General features: G+C 41.2%; 2 protein-coding genes across 17 annotated transcripts in view; one reads left to right on the top strand and one right to left on the bottom strand.

Moving 5' to 3' along the window:
• Positions 1-18930, bottom strand: part of MED12L (mediator complex subunit 12-like) — a 368195-nt gene that overhangs the window by 184519 nt on the left and 164746 nt on the right. The gene's annotated exons all lie outside the window — the stretch shown is intronic.
• P2RY14 (purinergic receptor P2Y, G-protein coupled, 14) overlaps positions 1-18930 on the top strand; it is a 68615-nt gene that overhangs the window by 20674 nt on the left and 29011 nt on the right. For 3 of the 9 annotated variants that reach the window (XM_010835374.1, XM_010835368.1, XM_010835370.1), the window contains exon 1: positions 13323-13733. The exons of 3 other annotated variants lie outside the window; for them this stretch is intronic. The gene's annotated coding sequence lies outside the window, so the exon portion shown is untranslated. 3 more of the 9 variants (XM_010835376.1, XM_010835373.1, XM_010835369.1) reach the window with 2 other exon arrangements.

The following is an 18930-nucleotide window of genomic DNA, read 5'->3' as shown; positions in this document are numbered from 1 at the left end:
AGTAAGCATCTTTTAATTTCATGGCTGCAGTCACCATCTGTAGTGATTTTGGAGCCCAGAAAAATAAAGTCTGACACTGTTTCCACTGTTTCCCCATCTATTTCCCATGAAGTGATGGGACCGGATGTCATGATCTTCGTTTTCTGAATGCTGAGCTTTAAGCCAATTTTTTCACTCTTCACTTTCACCTTCGTCAAGAGGCTTTTGAGTTCCTCTTCACTTTCTGCCATGAGGGCCGTGTCATCTGCATATCTGAGTTTATTGATATTTCTCCCAGCAATCTTGATTCCAGCTTGTGTTTCTTCCAGTCCAGCGTTTCTCATGATGTACTCTGCATATAAGTTAAATGAACAGGGGGACAATATACAGCCTTGACGAACTCCTTTTCCTATTTGGAACCAGTCTGTTGTTCCATGTCCAGTTCTAACTGTTGCTTCCTGACCTGCATACAAATTTCTCAAGAGGCAGGTCAGGTGGTCTGGTATTCCCATCTCTTTCAGAATTTTCCACAGTTTATTGTGATCCACACAGTCAAAGGCTTTGACATAGTCAATAAAACAGAAATAAATGTTTTTCTGGAACTCTCTTGCTTTTTCCATGATCCAGTGGATGTTGGCAATTTGATCTCTGGTTCCTCTGCCTTTTCTAAAACCAGCTTGTACATCAGGAAGTTCACGGTTTACGTATTGCTGAAGCCTGGCTTGGAGAATTTTGAGCATTACTTTACTAGCGTGTGAGATGAGTGCAATTGTGCGGTAGTTTGAGCATTCTTTGGCATTGCCTTTCTTTGGGATTGGATGTGCATTTTTCTAGCTTTCTTCAAATTCTGAGAGGTCTTCATGACCTAAAGCTGCTACACATTGTCAATTTAGTAGTAATTCTCAAACCTGAACACACTTTAAGAAGTTTGAGAGTCACTATTAAATGACTAATAGTAATCAGCTACACCCATCAATACAGTGAGGACTCACTGTATCCCCAGGAGTAATATGAATGCTGCTGCTGCTAAGTCGCTTCAGTCGTGTCTGACTCTGTGCAACCCCGTAGACAGTTGACCCCAAACTAGAAAACGTCCTGAGCTCCCCACTTCAGACTACAGATCTGGAACATTTATCACATAACCAAAGAAGGTGGGGAGGCTGGGGAATTTGGCTCCAAATAACTTCGAGTTAAAATGTTGAATTACAGAAGGGAGAGAACAGGATGGATTAGCAGAGAGACATCATGAAGGAATCAGAATTAGAACAGAGAATAAACACAGCACAAAGAGAATGCACTGGGGATAAACTGTAAGCCAGGACTCTTTAAACTTTTGTTTGGAAAAGCTACAAGCTCTTTTAAGTAGTTGATGAAAGAATCCTCCTGAAGACTAGAACAGAGTACTTATACACAGTTGATGGTCAATAAATGGACTCATCAATGCCAACCCTACATCAGAGCAGCATTCACTACAAAGAGAGACAAGGTAGCACCTGTCTTGACGCTCATTTTAAGGTTTTAGGTAAGACCTGGGCTTTCAAAAGATTTGGAGACTTCGAAATTTCTATTCTGACTCTCAACAGTGTGCCTACCATGGGGCAAACACATGTCCCATATGCCCATGACAGAACCAGTTCACTCCTGCAGCCCCACTCTAATTATAATTAACACCCTCTTTTGCTCTCAAAGGAGAAGGCGATGGCAACCTACTTCAGTACTCTTGCCTGGAAAATCCCATGGACGGAGGACCCCCATGGGGTCGCTAAGAGTCGGACAAGACTGAGCAACTTTCATGTACTGGAGAAGGAAATGGCAACCCACTCCAGTGTTCTTGCCTGGAGAGTCCTAGGGACGGGGGAGCCTGGTGGGCTGCCGTCTATGGGGTCGCACAGAGTCAGACACGACTGAAGCGACTTAGCAGCAGCAGCAGCAGTTGCTCTCAAAAGAGCCCCAGTTGACATACTAAATTCTGAGATCACCCTATTCAAACCTGTTTTGGTTAAGCCTTTGGTAAGTGAAATCTCTTCTGAAGTATTTCCTGGAGCAAGGAACCTCAGATCAAAAGTTTCTCTTCAATCTTAAAGCTGAGATGAAAAATACCTTACAGTTCAAAAGGAGATATTCACAGCATGTCACAGAGAGCATCGTTCTCAAAGCGAGCTATGCGGCCACTGTCCTACGGCACCAGTAATCAAATGCAAACACACAGAGCTCAAGGCTTCAGGTGAACCTTTGTTTTTCTTGCCATTCCATTCTAAAGCATTACCAAATGCTTTTTCCAAGGGTGGGGGCGGGGGGATTGTAAGTTTGATTAATAATAATAAATAATTATATACATAGTATAAATATATACGTAGTACTTATCAGAATTAGAGAAATTATCTTAAGCAAAAAAAAAAAAAAAAAAATTGACTCACTTTAAGAAAAACATACACATGCACACACCAAATAAAAATGTAAAAGAGGAAGGCACTGTCACTCAAAGAAAAGGCAACTATTTTGGTGCCTATGTTACTATTGACTCCGTGGGGCTCCATAGCCCATGCACGTCCCCAAAGGGTGGATAACTGCCCTGGCTCCATGGCCCTCTCTGTGGTCTAGCCCCATCTCGGAAATGCCTGAGGTGCATATGGATATTGCAGCTATGACACAAGGGGGACATGTTCAAACATAACAAGAATGTGAAGTTACTAGATAGTCCTGGTTTAAGACAAGCTGTTTCAGTTTTAAACACTCTAGCCCCCAAAGACGTCTGACACAGAAAGTACCTCACACTGTCCCAGGAAGGGCGAAGGAGCTTGTGGTAAAGAGGTAAACCCCTACCTCTTGGTCCAGTGCACAAACTCGGACCTACTGACCGCACACCAACGCAAACAGGTTTGGTAAGGAAGGAAACCCGGCTTGAATTAATTGGTTATCTCACTGGAGTTTTGTGTGTCCTGATACTGTAACTTCCCAGAGAGACCAGACCCAATTAGCAACCATCCCTTTGTTACCTCTTATCCCCATCTCAGCTTCTAAATGTCAATTCAGTGGTCTTAAATTACTAAAATCTATGAAGCCCACAGCTGTAACTTGTGTGATAGACTTATTCTAGAACAAAAGCGCTTCACAAAATTCACTAGAATGGCACAGTTTTCAAACTGCATTTCTTAGATACAGGAGATCACAGATGTAGCTTGGTGGGCAACCAGTAGAGACTGAGTAGGCAGGACCACTCCTCACTGCATCCCCATCTGCATCCAAAGGTGCACTCTCACCTGTTTAAACGGAACCACTAGAGTTTCATTTAAGATTTCAGTAGGAAAAAAAACAGATTCTACTGCTCTGCCCCTCAAAACAAAACCAGACATACACACCATACACACAAACCCCATTTTAGAACATGTTGCCAGAACCAGAGTCTGAATAAACACTTTACAACGATACTACAACTGCCTGAAAAAGTCTGAAAATTTTAAGGAGGACTGAAAAATTTAAGGAGCAAAGGATCTTAGGATAATCTTTCACACAATTCACTCATTAAAACTAAGGAATTCAATGAGCACGTAAGCCTATAAGTAAAAAGCATATCCTTACAATATCATCTCCATCCCCACTTCCTGCCACGCTTGTTCACACCTCCCCCAAAGTTCCCCAAACCCTACCACTGACACGAAGCACCAAGATTCTATCTGCACAGTCTCTAAGTGACGGTGCATCCATAGCACACAGGTGGGTGCTCCAAGAGTCAAAATGCTAACCTGTTTCTAAGATATACCTACTGAAGGGCATGGGGGAGGAACAGAATACAATTTTCATCATCATCATCTTGACTTGGAGAAATCAACAGAAATAACACTAACACTTATTAGTTCTACTTGGTGCCACAAGCTGCGTGCATTCCATGCGCACTATTTCACCTAATGCACACAGCAACTCAGTCAGGGAGGCAACATTATCAGCACCATTTCCCAGGTGACAAAGGCCAAGGCTAGGGAAGAACACCCACCTCCAGAGCACCATCACGCCTTCCCCACCCTGCAGCAGGCAGAGGCACAGAGCTGCCCTCAGGATTCTAAAAGGGCCCAAGCTCATCAGCTTTTGAAGCTGAATTTAAAGTGAACCCAGGTACAAAGGAAAAAAATCCACAAATTCCTCGGGGTGTGTCACAAATCTGGTGATTCAACAGTGATTCTAAAAGTAGCTTAGACAGTGCCCGTTCTCCTGCTGCCAGGGGTACCTTGGAATTTGACCTAAGGCCAGTCTCAGACTACACATCATTAATTACCTCGGTTTCCTTCCTTTTCCAAAAAGACATTAAGAAATCTTCTTTACCTGGTTTCTATGTGGCACTCATACTGGAACAAACTAAAATTTTCTTATGTCAGCAGTAAGACAACAAAGAAAGTAGTGAAATTATATTAGAAATAAAAAGTGTGAGGGTCGGGAATATTTGATTATGCCTCTGAGCTAGCTACTAGGTAGCTTCCAGATCTTTCTAATCTATCACAAATAAGTAGTGTATAAACTCGATTTTGTGCCGCTGAATGAATCTGAATCACAAAGGTTGGCCTAGAGATATCTCAACACCATAACGACCCACACATTGGAAGAATGTGTTTATTGAGTCTGCACTTTCACTATTTATAAAAAATAGAGCTCCATGCCAGAAAAATTGAACTTAAAGCCAAAACATACTGATTCTTATGTTGTCTTCAAACAAAATTTCAAAAATGAGTTAAAAAAAAAATAGTGGGGAAGGAAGCAGTAAATATGAATTACCATTCAAATGTCATCATACATAGAGGAAACCTGTAATATGAAAATTTGTGAGAACCTCATCTACACCAAATGGTGCAAAGACACTTAGTAGATAGTCTGAACATAGGCCAGAGGAAAATCATAATAAAATACCAATCCGTAAGTACTATATTTAAAGTGCCATTTCAAAATCATGTTTTCTCCAAGCAATCATTATCTTTGACAGATAAGAAATGCATTTCAAGTTTTTTTAAATTCTCCATTGGGGAATAATACTTATGACAGGCAACATTCATTCTGCTCTTCTATGTGCTTGACAGTCATATAATGCTGTTATTCAGTCACTCAGTCATGTCCAACTCTTTGTGATCCCACGGACTGCAGCACACCAGGCTTCCCTGTCCTTCACTATGTCCCAGAGTTTGCTCAAACTCATGTCCATTGAGTTGATGATGCCATCCAACCATCTCAACCTCTGTCACCCCCTTCTCCTCCTGCCTTCAATCTATCCCAGCATCAGGGTCTTTTCCAATGGGTCGATTCTTGGAACTCGGTTCTCTCCAAAGTATTGGAGCTTCAGTTTCAGCGAAAGTTGTTTCAATGAGTAGTCAGGGTTGATTTCCTTTAGGATTGACTGCTTTGATCTCCTTGCTGTCCAAGAGACTCTCAAAAGTCTTCTCCAGCACCACAGTTTGAAAGTATCAGTTTTTCGGTACTCAGCTTTCTTTATGGTCACAGACTACGCTGAGTTAAATATTTCCACTGCTTTTGCAAGGATCATCCCAAGGAAGAGACTGCTGAGACACAGAGAGGTTAAGTAATGTGCTAAGGATCCACAGCCAGGATAGCCTGAGCCAGTCTTATGAGGGCAATTACTCTGGAGATCTCCCTCTCAATTAATCAGACATAATGCCTCTTACATCCTCTCGACCACATGTTAAGAAATGTCACAAATGCCTAAAAGATAAATACGCAGAAGTAAGATCCTATAAATATTTAGACTAACTAAAACACACCAACTGGCGTTCAGTAAAACAAAGATTAAATCGAAGTTTTTAAGTTACAGCTACAGAGAAAGATTGTACATCAGGATGCCTGCCAGGCAAGATCACTTAGAAACCATCCCAAATGACTGTGAGAAAACTTGACAGATTGAAAATGTTGACAATCTCTCATAATCGTTTCCTTTTTAAAACCATACCATCTCTTTTATTTCAGAAGCAGCTGCATCATGGTGCTGCTTTTTTTGTTTTGTCTTTTGAAACAAAAGGCTTCCAACAGGGTGATAATAAACATCTGAACTACACACAAATAGCACATACTCCATACATAGAGTTGATAAGTGATATTTGGTTTGGTAAATGGCAAGAGATTATTGAGCAAACTCAAACATTGTTTTTCCCTGCAATGGCCCATTTAAAAAAAAAACAAAAATAATAAGCCTCTGTCATTTCCCACAAAACACCAGAATAAATTAACAACCAATCAGCTGAACTAAAATAATATTTACAAAATATCCTGTTTGTACGAGGTTTTGCTCTCCTTGCCTAAGGAAAGATAAATGTTTCCTGCCTTTACTATGATTTCACTTCATCTCCTAGGCCTTTAATAACAGAAACTCATCTACACATTGCTAAATAACGCTATCTGCACAGTAAGCTTTGGCCTTTCCTGCAGGGGATGTAGGCCGATGTGATTTCTGGCAATGGAGAGATACTTTTAGACCACACGGTTTGTCTACATTAGGAACAAACAGTAGAACCATAACAACTTCTGGAGTTGGATACGGTCAAGAAAGAGGAAGCACGCTCCATCCACACTCTGTGGAGACGGAGTGAAAGGAGGGATGGAACGAGGGGTAAGAAAGAGGCTGGATGCCAGGCTTCCTCACCTAGGAGTCCAGGGAAGTGAAAACACTGAAGTACTCCATCAGATGTGCCATCTTTAAAGGCTTCCAGGCTCCTGCATATTGCTCATTCCCTTTTGAAATTATGTTTACAGTTTCAAAGCATTTCTCTAAGAATTAAGTATGGCTAAGTTATAAAAAGGGGCTTCCCAGGTGGCTTCATGGTAAAGAACCCCTCTGCCAAAGCAAGAGATACAGGAGATGTAGGCTTGATCCCTGGGTCAGGAAGATCCCCTGGAGAAGGAAAAGGCAAGCCACTCCTGTATTCTTGTCTGGGAAATCTAATGGACAGAGGAGCCTGGTGGGGCCCATGGGATTGCAAAGAGTTGGACATGACTGAACATGCACAGACACACGCACACAAGTTATAAATGAGTTTTCCCATAACGATGGTTACTGAGCCAAAGATCTGTTCAAAAGTGGATCTTTCCATAAAAATCAATGTTTATTAAAACTTCAAAGCACAGCACTTTGTACCTCCCATATACTCAATGATAACACAGCTTCAGGAAAATTATGAGGCAACAATTAGCCTTTGCTCATATTAATAAGAGCCCCTACCATTCACTGGCTACTTAACTTTGGCTGAGAACAGCAATTAAGAAAATACACATTATTTCATTTAAACTTTCAAACAACTTGAATGAGGTAGGTGACACTAGGGGAAACAGGGATGTAGAGAGATGACGTAACTAGCCCACCGTCCCCAGGTTGATAAGAGGCAGAGCTTACTTTTGTACCCCAAGTTGACTCTGTTATATGGGATTAACTCTAAAGAAATACAGATTAATCTCATCCTGACCCTTTCTCCATGATAGACAGATTTGCTGGTGTTTATGGTTTTGTTTTTTCCTCCCTTCACTTTGTGCTGGATGAAACTCTAGCCAAAGATGGCCAAAGGTTTCATGTCAGGGGCAGACTCTAACAGATTGTTCAAGATCCCCTAAAGAAGGACTGAAGGCTCCAGGAAAACGGGCTGTGATGAGTCTGCAAAAGGCACACGGCAGCACAGAGGTGCTGCTTACAGCCCACATATTTCCGCTTAGCAACAATCAACTGCCATGGACTTTCTCCTTTCCTGGATGCTCATTACTGAGAGACCCTCACTTTTTTGAACTATGACAAAAGTTTAGGTAGACATTTAAGTCACACTCTCACACTATGAGGGTTATCAATTAGCATGAATCCTCAACTTAAGATTTTTTTACAAACTAATGAAAGCCATCGAGTTCCTCTCACATCCCCATTATTCAGCTGTTAGCTGTCTTTGCAGATTGATTATTTCTCCCAACAATCTCATCAACTCCATAAGACAATCCCCAGCCTGCCTATTTATGACTCAGATGCTTTTACCTTTTAAGTGATTGTATTTTTAAATGAATAAAATTAAGGGCCTTGCTTATCAAGTATAATATAAGGCTTCTGGAGAAACTACAAAAGGCAAAGGATCAGAATCTGATTTAGGCTTTTGGTGGCAGGTAACTAGGAAGAACGAAAAACACAGTTCTGGAAGTATTTATATATTGTGAATGGGACTTTTTCAAGATAGCAGTAATTGCCAAGCTGCCAAAAGCAAAATTCTAAAACGAATAAGCTGGAAGGGCTCTTCAGTGAAATATATCAGAAAACAATGAATAACAAGGGTGTGTCAACAACACACATTTTCTCTGCCTGTTGAGGTAAAATACTGAGAAGTATCTATCCAGTAGAAGTTGTACTACGTAAACATACACCTGGACTTTGTGTGTTTTCTCTAAACGCAGCTGCTGGCAAAAGGACTTTCGGGCTTATTCATATGCATACGGTTAAGAACTGGACTAAATTTGGTTTGGCTCAAATTGTAATATTAATGTGATAACAAGAGCTAACATTTATAGAGCTTGTTTACATATCGTAACTAATTCTAAGTGGGAAAATGGGCAGCCTGGATGCACAGGGAAGCTTGCTTACATTAGGCAAAAGGGCACAGTCTCTCCTGGTGATAGAGACAGCTGGGGAATTATGATCCCTTTTAATGTAAGCGATGAGCCTCAGTTATAAACAATACTGCCATGGTTATTGATTTATCAAAAAAAATATAGACATAATTATCTAGGTGAAGAGAAGCATGGAGAATAAAGGAACTAGATCTTCATCTTCCACATCAACAGACACGCATGGAAGACAAGAACTTTCAGTTACAACAGGCACATAGGGATTGATACCCCAAAGCAGTAGCTAAAAAAGTGATTGAGGGAGCCACTGGGGCACACAATAAGGGCAAGATTTTTTTATAAGTTTTATAACATTGATTAAAGTACATAAATGCATAACTCCAACAAAAAAAAAAACTTTTTAATTAGCTTAATTTGAATTACCAACAAAAAGAGTTCAAAATCAAAAGGATGTTTATATTTCTTAGACTAGGAAAACAAAGAAGGGAATACAGTAGAGGTCCTCATTCATTTACAACCATGTCCTTGTCTCTGAAAGATCTTGTCTTCTCATTGAGATGGAGTCTTAGGAGACAGGGTGCCCAAGAAGTGCAAACAGGTAAGGTGCCAAGCCAAGGAAACCAACCTGGCCATGTGAGATGAGAGAGGACACCGAAAAATATCGTGCCCTCCAGCCCAACAGGCCAGGTGAATGCATGAGTAACAGACAGGGAGCATCAACAAAAGACTCTCCTTTCCTGAGGAGAGGGCCATTACTATCAGCAATTCAGTAGAAGGTTATATACACTGTCAGGAGTGGCCTAATCAAAACTCAAATTAAGCACCATAGGGATAACCATTCATTCATTTTTAGGGGGAAGATAAGGAAAAGCTCCGCAGGTGGTGGAGTCTGGCCTGTGTTTTAAGAAATGCACAAGAGGTCAACAGGTAGAGATGGAAGGAAGGGGCCAATCCAGCAAACCTGAACAAAGTCAGTGGTGGAAGAAGAGATGATGTGTTTGGAAAAGGGACACAGTCAAAGCCAGGCAACTTTAGGGAGTGTGTGGAGAGGAGTGGGTGCCTCCTGGGACAGAGAGTTATTTCAGTGGTTACTGGGACAGTGCAAAACTACAGACACGATCAATTAAAATACTGTAAAAGGGTGTGTGCCTCTTAAATTATCTGGTGTATAGGACATCCTCCTAGTTTAAACTGTTCTTTTCACACTGGACACACTTAAATCCCAGACACTGACATTTATCTCATTGTTCAGGGATACTGTCGTACCTCCAGGTTTCCCCAAGTGCTCACCTTTGCTCTTCCCTTATAATTTCCCAAAAGTGTGGAATTCTTAAGACTCAGAGGTTTGAGTTTCATCTACCTCCGGTTCTCCCTTCAGCTTACAAAACAGAACCATTATAAAGGTACAAGTTCCTTTAAAAAAGAAATTCCCCGCCTTTAGCATTCTCATGTAGCTCTTGTTAGTTTTAACACTGCAATCATTATTTAATCCCATAAAACTGAACCAGCTTTGATGTGCACAGCTACAAGTACTGGTTTTGGTTATTAAAAAAAAAAAAAAAAAAATATGCTCTTGGCTCAAGGTTTCATTGTAACTGAGCTAGTTCTAGCAGTTACTGGATTACAAACAAACAAACCTATTCCTGCATGTCAAACTGAGTATTTTAAAAAGTCAGTTTATTTTTATATCATGGATCTCAAGCCTTCAAAAATAAAAGCGAACACATTAACTTTTACTCTGGCCTTTATCGATGTTTAGAAGTCTCCTTTATGAAACATACCAAACATTGTAAGTAAAACTTGGAAGGAAAGAACAGATTCCCAGAGGAAGGGTGGCCAAACTGTGTCTGAACCTGGGTTCCCACAGGTCTGAGAAATACTCAGGAGAATCAAACTGAGACAAGTTTACTCAACAGCCATGCAGTTACTTTAATTAAAAGATTAAACACATAAAATCTGTAATTTCAAAGTCATTCTACTTAGAGGAAAGATAAATATTTGATTTTTAAGGCGATGCCATGTCAGTGCAAATCAGATATAATAAATAGAGCAGATGGTACACAGATATAATAAAATTTCAGACATGAGTTATCATCTCCGCTTTTCAAAACAACAAAAGAAATTTGAAGACTTTTCTTTTAATGGAGAAAAGAAAAAAAGTGAAATTCAAAAATACTGTTCAGCATTTGTTTTTCAAGGAGTCACTACAGAGTGAGCTCCCAGCCCTGAGCAGTGGGTGTGGCACCCCCAGCTCCATCCCCAGAACTACACTTAGCTTCTCAGCATGAAGCTGTGAACTGGGTCTGGGAGCATCTGGGCTTTATTTCAATTCATGTGCATCCATTAGAAAGATCTACTTCTACTCCATTAGCAAAACAACTACTTCTGCTTGGTTGACTACTCCAAAGCCTTTGACTGGGTGGATAACAACAAACAGTGGGAAATTCTTCAAGAGATGCAAATACCAGATCGCCTTACCTGTCTCCTGAGAAACCTGTATGCAGGTCATGAAGCAAGGCTTAGAACCAGACATGGAATAACAAACTGGTTCAAAATTGGGAAAGGAGTACGTCACCCTGCTTATTTAATTTATATGCAGAATACATCATGCAAAATGCCAGGCTAGATGAAGAACAATCTGGAATCAAGATTGACTGCCGGGAGAAATATCGATAATCTCAGATATGCAGATGACACCACCCTTATGGCAGAAAGCGAAGAGGAACTAAAGAGCCTCTTGATGAAGATGAAAGAGGAGAGTGAAAAAGCGGGCTTAAAACTCAACATTCAAAAAATGAAGATCGTGACATCTGTTCCCATCACTTCATGAGAGATAGATGGGGAAACAATGACAGACTTGATTTTTTGGGCTCCAAAATCACTGCAGATGGTGACTGCAGCCATGAAATTAAAAGACGCTTGCTCCTTGGAAGAAAAGCTATGACAAACCTAGACAGCATATTAAAAAGCAGAGACATTACTTGGCTAACAAAGGTCCATAAAATGAAAGCTATGGCTTTCCCCAGTAGTAGTGTATGGATGTGAGAGTTGGACGATAAAGAAAGCTGAGCGCCGAAGAATTGATGCTTTTGAACTGTGGTGTTGGAGAAGACTCTTGAGAGTCCCTTGGACTGCAAGGAGATCAAGTGAAGTGAGGAGAAGTCACTCAGTCGTGTCTGACTCTTTGAGACCCTGTGGACTGTAGCCTACCAGGCTCCTCTGTCCATGGGATTTTCCAGGCAAGAATACTGGAATGGATTGCCATTTCCTTCTCCAGGAGAACTTCCCAACCCAGGGATTGAACCCGGGTCATTGTAGGCAGATGCTTTACCGTCTGAGCCACCAGGAAGTCCCAAGGAGATCAAACCAGTCATACAGCATCAGGTCTGACGGATTAAACACCATGAACTTATCAGTGATAAGGAGCCATAAAAAGGACACAGGCATGCTAGGATTTTACAAAGATCCTACTCATGGGCGACTAGACGGCAGCTATTATGGGTGGGGAAAAGACTGGAGGCAGGGTGTACAGGCCAAAAATGACCTTGAGTTTGGTGAGAATCATAGATAAGAAATATTTAGGTATTAAAAAAAAAAAACAGATTTTGGTGATTGACTGGATAGTTATGAGACAGTGAAGCAGAATTTAATGTTTTATAGCGCTTGAGTGATCCATGGACAACAGTACCAAATAAAAGGGACTTAAGGTCAACTGGGGCTTTCAGAGGTTTTGTTTCATTTTGATAATGATAATATACATATCTGATGATGAGCATGCTGTCTAAGGACAAAGGGAAAAGAAACTGGTAAAGTAAGTAAAGCTGATGATCTCGGTCCAAAACTGGCTGAGTCTGAAGTGGACAGTGTATGGGAGATCCAGGCTCTTCCTTCAGGGAGACGTTTCATGACTGCATTAAACCAGAGGACTATGCAAGAAAAGTAAAGGACCCCTGGCAACAATCTGTTAAATAAGCAACAATCCAGAAATTAGCCACCTGGGCTTCTCAGGTGCACCAGTGGTAAAAAAATAAAAATAAAAAAAAAAAAAATCTGCGTGCCAATGCAGGACACACAAGAGAGTTGGGTTCATCCCTGAGTTGGGAACACGGTTGGAGGAGGCCATGACAACCCACTCCAGTATTCTTGCCTGGAGAATCCTATGGACAGAGAAGCCTTTGTGAGCCCTGGGGTCACAAAGAGTCGGACACGACTTAAGTGACTTAGCATTCACTAGCACTCAGAAATTAGAGACAAATAGGGTACTCACTTGAAGAAAAATTAGGAGGCTCAACAGCACCAAGTCCAGATTGGGGATGTGTAAGCCTAATACCTGGAGTAGAATGGGCACCAGCAGGCATCATGTTCCCGCCCCCCAAAACAGGGTGAGGCTAGAGAGGAAAATCACTCAGGCTTAAAGGAGACAGCTTTGAGGTCCTTTCAATCTCTCATCTCATTTGATAATAATCTTTCCCTTTGCTGGTCAAGACACTCCAGTAAACACGCACTTACTGAGTCTCCCCACTCCTTCCCCCTGGCACCGAAAATGGGAAATGTTCTTGTCTGGTTTACTCTCAAATATTTTCTCAGTTTTCCAACACTTTTCAAGGAGTTAGTGAGGCCGTGTGAATTACAACTTGGAAATACGTCCCAATACATTCAGAAGCTATTCTTACAACAGCCTCACAGCCAAAGGTCACAGCCAGGCATGGGAAAGATCCTGCCTCCTCCTGCTAGCTGAAGCTCTCACTTACCAGGTCAGTTGCACTCGCTCACGTTCACTCTTGCTCACTGGCCCTCACTCTCTCTGTCTCTGCATCTGTTTGTCCGTCTCTCTCTTGGTACCCAGTTTCATACCGGTTACTGTTTGGTCGAGCCTGGATCACTTGTCACCCTAAACACAAATCAGATTGAACTCACACAAGCACAGAGGAAAGAGCTAGGCTCCAGAGAGGACTGGACATCTGTGGTACTTGACGTTCAAGTCCTTGGCGAGATGTCAACATTTCATAGAGCACTTTAAATGTTTTGTTTGAGCGCTAATGCAGCATTCCCCACTGGTCAACAGCAGGAGCCCAGGCAGAAAGCAAAGCAGATTTCCTTCAACATCAGATGTTACACCCAGTGGCTGAGCCAGTCTTGCCTTCCGAAACCACAAGAGACTGGATAAACTGGTAAGTAAAAAAGTCCATCCAAGGCAGAGTGTATTTAAAGGATATTTGTGGTGCCACTGTAAAATGGCACTTTGGTGCTTATCATGTCCTAGATTCCTTTTTATAATAGACAGGTTGACAGATTTACAGGTGAGATTTTACTTTTCCAGGTTCAAAGACTAAACTAAGTCCAATTATTTTTTCTCTGTAAATGTTCTTTTTAATTGCATGAAGCAGGATTTTCTTTCAAGACCTTATGCACAGGCTTTCGTAAACTCCTGTTTTAGAAACTTTATCTTATTGCTTGTAAAATATAAGACAATGTTGTGTGTATCTGGATAGTGAGTTAAAATCAGTTTTGGAAATGGTAAAGAGCACAAATACAGCTGGGTTATGATGTAATCCTCAGAGCTGAGGGAATCCAGTAAAGAACTAAAATACTGCAGGAGAAAAAAAACAGGTTTGGTGTAAGAGCACAAAAGGCCACAACCTCACTAAAAACTGAAACCAAACATGAAATACTTCATGCAAGCAAGCATTTTAAGTCTTCTCTGAAGCGCTAAATGCCTGGGCTACCTGTGTGGATCTAAGGGTGAGTCCCATTTGATTTTCAAAGGAAAGAAATGGGAATTTTAAGAGCCTCAGTTGCTGTTTTAGCTTTTACTGTATGTCTCAGAAGTTGTTGCTTTTTATTTAATCGAGTGTTTATTATAAACTCCCACACATGAAATATTTTCTACTTTGAAACTCCTCACATTAATAATAATTTACATTCCCCAGAGAGTATTAAAAGTGTTACACAGAATCCCTCAAAATAATTCAAATATTTTACTAATGACTTCCTTTCTAAAGAAACTGAATTGCATAGATTCTTTCCTCACAAAATCTGTTATTTGCTTTTCGGTATGAATTTCTCACACAAATTTCCTTTTATTTATTTTTCCTCTTTAATTCAATAAAGGACGAAAAAATTATTTTTAATGGAGGATAACTACTTCACAATATTGTATTTGTTTCTGCTATACAACAATTTGAATTAGTTATATGTATACACGTAACCCTCCTCCTTGAGCCTCCCTCCCACTGCCTCCATTCCACCATCTAAGCTGTAACAGAGCACTGAGCTGAGAGCCCTGTGTTACACAGCGGCTTTCCACTAGCCATTTTACACGTTAGTGTATATATATGTCAATGCTGTTCTCTCGATCTGTCCCACCCTCTCCTTCCCCTGCTGTGTCCACAAGTCCATTCTCTACATCTACGTCTCTACTTCTTTCCTGCAAAAAGGTCATCAGTACCAGTTTTTCTAGATTCTATATATATGAGTGAATGTATTATATTTGTTTTCTCTTTTCTGACTTCCGTCTGCACGACAGACTCTAAGTACATCCACCTCACTACAACTGACTCAATTTCATTTCTTTTTTATGGCTAAGTAATATCCCATTGTATGTATGTACCATTTCTTCTTTACCCTTCCATCTGTTAATCAACATCTAGGTTTCTTCCATGTCCTGGCTATTATAAAACCTACTTCAGTAAACATGGGATACGTGTATCTTTATGAATTATGGTTTTCTCAAGGTATCTGTCTAGTAGTGAGTTTGCTGTTTCTGATGGTAGTTTTATTCCTAGTTTTCTCACTAGGAATACTCTTCATACCTTTTTAACTAGGAACACTCTTTAACTAGGAATACCCACCATACTCTTCTCCCTAGTGGTTGCATCAATTTACATTCCCGCCAACAATCCAGGGGAGTTCCCTTTTCTACACATCCTCTCTAGCATATATTGTTTGTAGACTTTTTGATGATGGCCATTCTGATCAGAGTGAGGTGGTATCTCATTGTAGTTTTGATTTGAATTCCCCTAAGATCATGGCATGTGGTCCCACCACTTCATGGGAAATAGATGGGGAAAGAGTGGAAAGTGTCAGACTTTATTTTGGAGGGCTCCAAAATCACTGCAGATGGTGACTACAGCCATGAAATTAAAAGACGCTTACTCCTTGGAAGGAAAGTTATGACCAACCTAGATAGCATATTCAAAAGCAGAGACATGACTTTGCCAACAAAGGTCCATCTAGTCAAGGCTATGGTTTTTCCAGTAGTCATGTATGGATGTGACAGTCGGACTGTGAAGAAGGCTGAGAGCTGAAGAATTGATGCTTTTGAAGTGTGGTGTTGGAGAAGACTCTTGAGAGTCCCTTGGACTGCAAGGAGATCCAACCAGTCCATTCTAAAGGAGATCAGTCCTGGGTGTTCTTTGGAAGGAATGATGCTAAAGCTGAAACTCCAGTACTTTGGCCACCTCATGCGAAGAGTTGACTCATTGGAAAAGACTCTGATGCTGGGAGGGATTGGGGGCAGGAGGAGAAGGGGACGACAGAGGATGAGATGGCTGGATGGCATCACAGACTCGATGGACATGAGTTTGAGTGAACTCCGGGAGTTGATAATGGACAGGGAGGCCTGGTGTGCTGCAATTCATGGGGTCGCAAAGAGTCGGACACGACTGAGCGACTGAACTGAGAGACTGAACTGAACAGTGAGTGATGGTGAGCATCCTTTCATGTGTTTATTGGCCACTTTTTTGTCTTCTTCCGAGAAATGTCTGTTTAGGTCTTCCACTTATTTTTTTATTGGGTTGTCTGTTTTCTGTTATTGAGCTGCATGAGCTGCTTGCACATTTTGGAGATTAATCCTTGGTTAGTTGCTTCATTCGCAATTATTTTCTCCCATTCTGAAGACTGTCTTTTCATTTTATAGTTCCCTTTGCTATGCAAAAGCTTTTAAGCTTAATCAGGTCCCATTTGTTTATTTTTGGTTTTATTTCCATTACTTTAGGAGGTAGGTCAAAGAGGCTCTTGCTGCAATTTATGTTCAGAGAGTGTTCTGCCTATGTTTTCCTCTAGGAGTTTTAGAGTTTCTGATCTTACATGTAAGTCTTTAGTCCACTTTGAGTTTCTTTTTGTGTATGGTGTTAGGAAAAGTGTTCTAATTTCATTGTTTTAGATGTAGCTGTTCAGTTTTCCAAGCACCACTTACTGAAGAGATCGTCTTTTCTCCACTGTATATTCTTGCCTCCTCTGTCGAAGATAAGGTGCCCACAGACGTATGTGTTTATCTTTGGGCTTTCTATTTTGCACCATTTATCTATATTTCTGTTTTTGTGTCAGTACCATACTGTCCTGATGACTGTAGCTCTGTAGTATAGTTTGAAGCCAAGAAGATTAATTCCTCCAGCTCCATTTTGCTTTCTCAAGATTGCTCTGGCTAGTCAAGGTCTTTTTTATTTCAATCCAAATTGTAAAATTTTTTGTTCTAGTTCTGTGAAAAATGCCACTGGTAATATGATAGGGATTGCACTGAATATGTAGAGTGCTTTAGGTAGTATAGTCATTTTCACAGTATTGATTCTTCCAATCCAAGAATATATGTCTCCATCTGTTTGTGTCATCTTTGATTTCTCTCAACAGCATCTTATAGTTTTCTGCATACAGATTCTTTTGTTTCCTTAGGTAGGTTTATTCCTAGATTTTTTTTTTTTTTTTTTTTTGATGCAGTGGTGAATGGGATTGTTTCCTTTATTTCTCTGACTTTTCTTTGTTATAACAAGGCAAGGTATTTCTGTGCATTAATTTTGCATCCTGCAACTTTATTAAATTCGTTGATAAGCTCTAATAATTTTCTGGTGGCATCTTTAGGGTTTTCTATGTATAGTATCATGTCATCTACAAGCAGTGATTGCTTTACTTCTTCTTTTCCAATCTGGATTCCTTAATTTTTTCCTCTCTGGTAGCCATGGCTAGGACCTCCAAAACTATGCTGAATAACAGTGATGAGAGTAGGCATCCTTGTCTTGTTTCTGATCTTAAGAGGAAATACTTCGTTCCTCACCATTGACAATAATGTTTGTTGCAGGCTTGCTATACATGGCCTTTATTATATTGAGGTAGGTTCCTTCTATGCCACTTACCGGAGACTTTTTTAAATAGATGTTGAGAACTATCAAAAGCTTTGTCTGCATCTATCGAGATTACTGTATGGTTTTTAATCTTTCAATTAGTTAATACAGTGTGTCACATGGATCAATGTGCATAAACTGAAGAATCCTTGCATCCCTGGATAAACCCCACTTAATCATGGTGTATGATCCTTTTAATATGTGGGTGGATTCTGTGTGCTAATATTTTGTTGAAGATCTTTGCATCTATGTTCAGTGACACTGGCCTGTAATTATCTCTTTCTGTGATATTTTTGTCTGGTTTTGCTATCAAGGTGATGGTGGCCACCTTGAATGAGTTGCTAATCTGCCCCTATTCTCACATGTACTTGCCTCCAGTGTCCACGGCTGCCAGAGTTAAGAGCATTTTCTGTTGTGGGAACACATTGTCCTTTCATATAATCCACAGACACAGTCTACCTAGTTGACCTTGTGGATTTAATCTGCAGCTTGTGCAGGTGATGGAAAGGATTTTGATGCTCTTCCTCAGTCATTCCGCCCCTGGAGCTCAATTGTGATTTTATCTACACATGGGCCACGCACGGGAGCCTGCTCCTGAGGCTGCCCTAGAGGACCTGAGTCTGCCCTAACCTCTACACGCGGGCCACCCACAGGAGCCTGCTCCTGAGTCTGCCCCAGTGAGGACCAAACACAGAGGTGGCATAGCTGCTTGGATCCTGAGGGCCCTGGAAGCACCAGGTGCACAGGGAGGCCAGAAGCCATGGGTTCAAGGGATACAGCTCTATTAGGAGCTTTTTCTAGCCTCCAGCAGCAGGCACACAAGAGGCAACCGTGGGTGGTCCTTCTCTATTGCTGGGCTGCTGTGGGGAGAGAGGTTACAGTGGTGGCTCCACCCCTTGCGAGTGGCTCAGCAATAGTGCCCTGCTTCCAATGCCGTCAAGATTTCCTCCAAAGGCATTCCCTGTTGCGGATTTCCTTCCTCCTGTTCCCTCAGACCATCTCCCTACAATCAATAGCAGTCCTCACCCTAGGATTGCTCTCCAATCCCCATGCTCCACCTCGAGCCCCTGTGTGCACTGGTGGACATGAGTCCAGTCCGGGGTACATAGGCCTGTGGCAGACTGTCCGTGTGGTTCTCACTCTATGCAGACTATCACAGATCAGCTGCTTCACTCTCCTCTGATTCTTCAAATGCTTGCCTTCTGTTCGAACCGATTTCCCTGGAATTCAGCAATCTCTCCCCTGCTTTAGC

Source organism: Bison bison, unplaced genomic scaffold, assembly GCF_000754665.1.
Source record: "Bison bison bison isolate TAMUID 2011002044 unplaced genomic scaffold, Bison_UMD1.0 scf7180017864042, whole genome shotgun sequence".
Classification (NCBI taxonomy): domain Eukaryota; kingdom Metazoa; phylum Chordata; class Mammalia; order Artiodactyla; family Bovidae; genus Bison; species Bison bison.
Note: the sequence above shows the minus strand (reverse complement) of the source record. Positions and strands in the feature narration are given on the sequence as shown.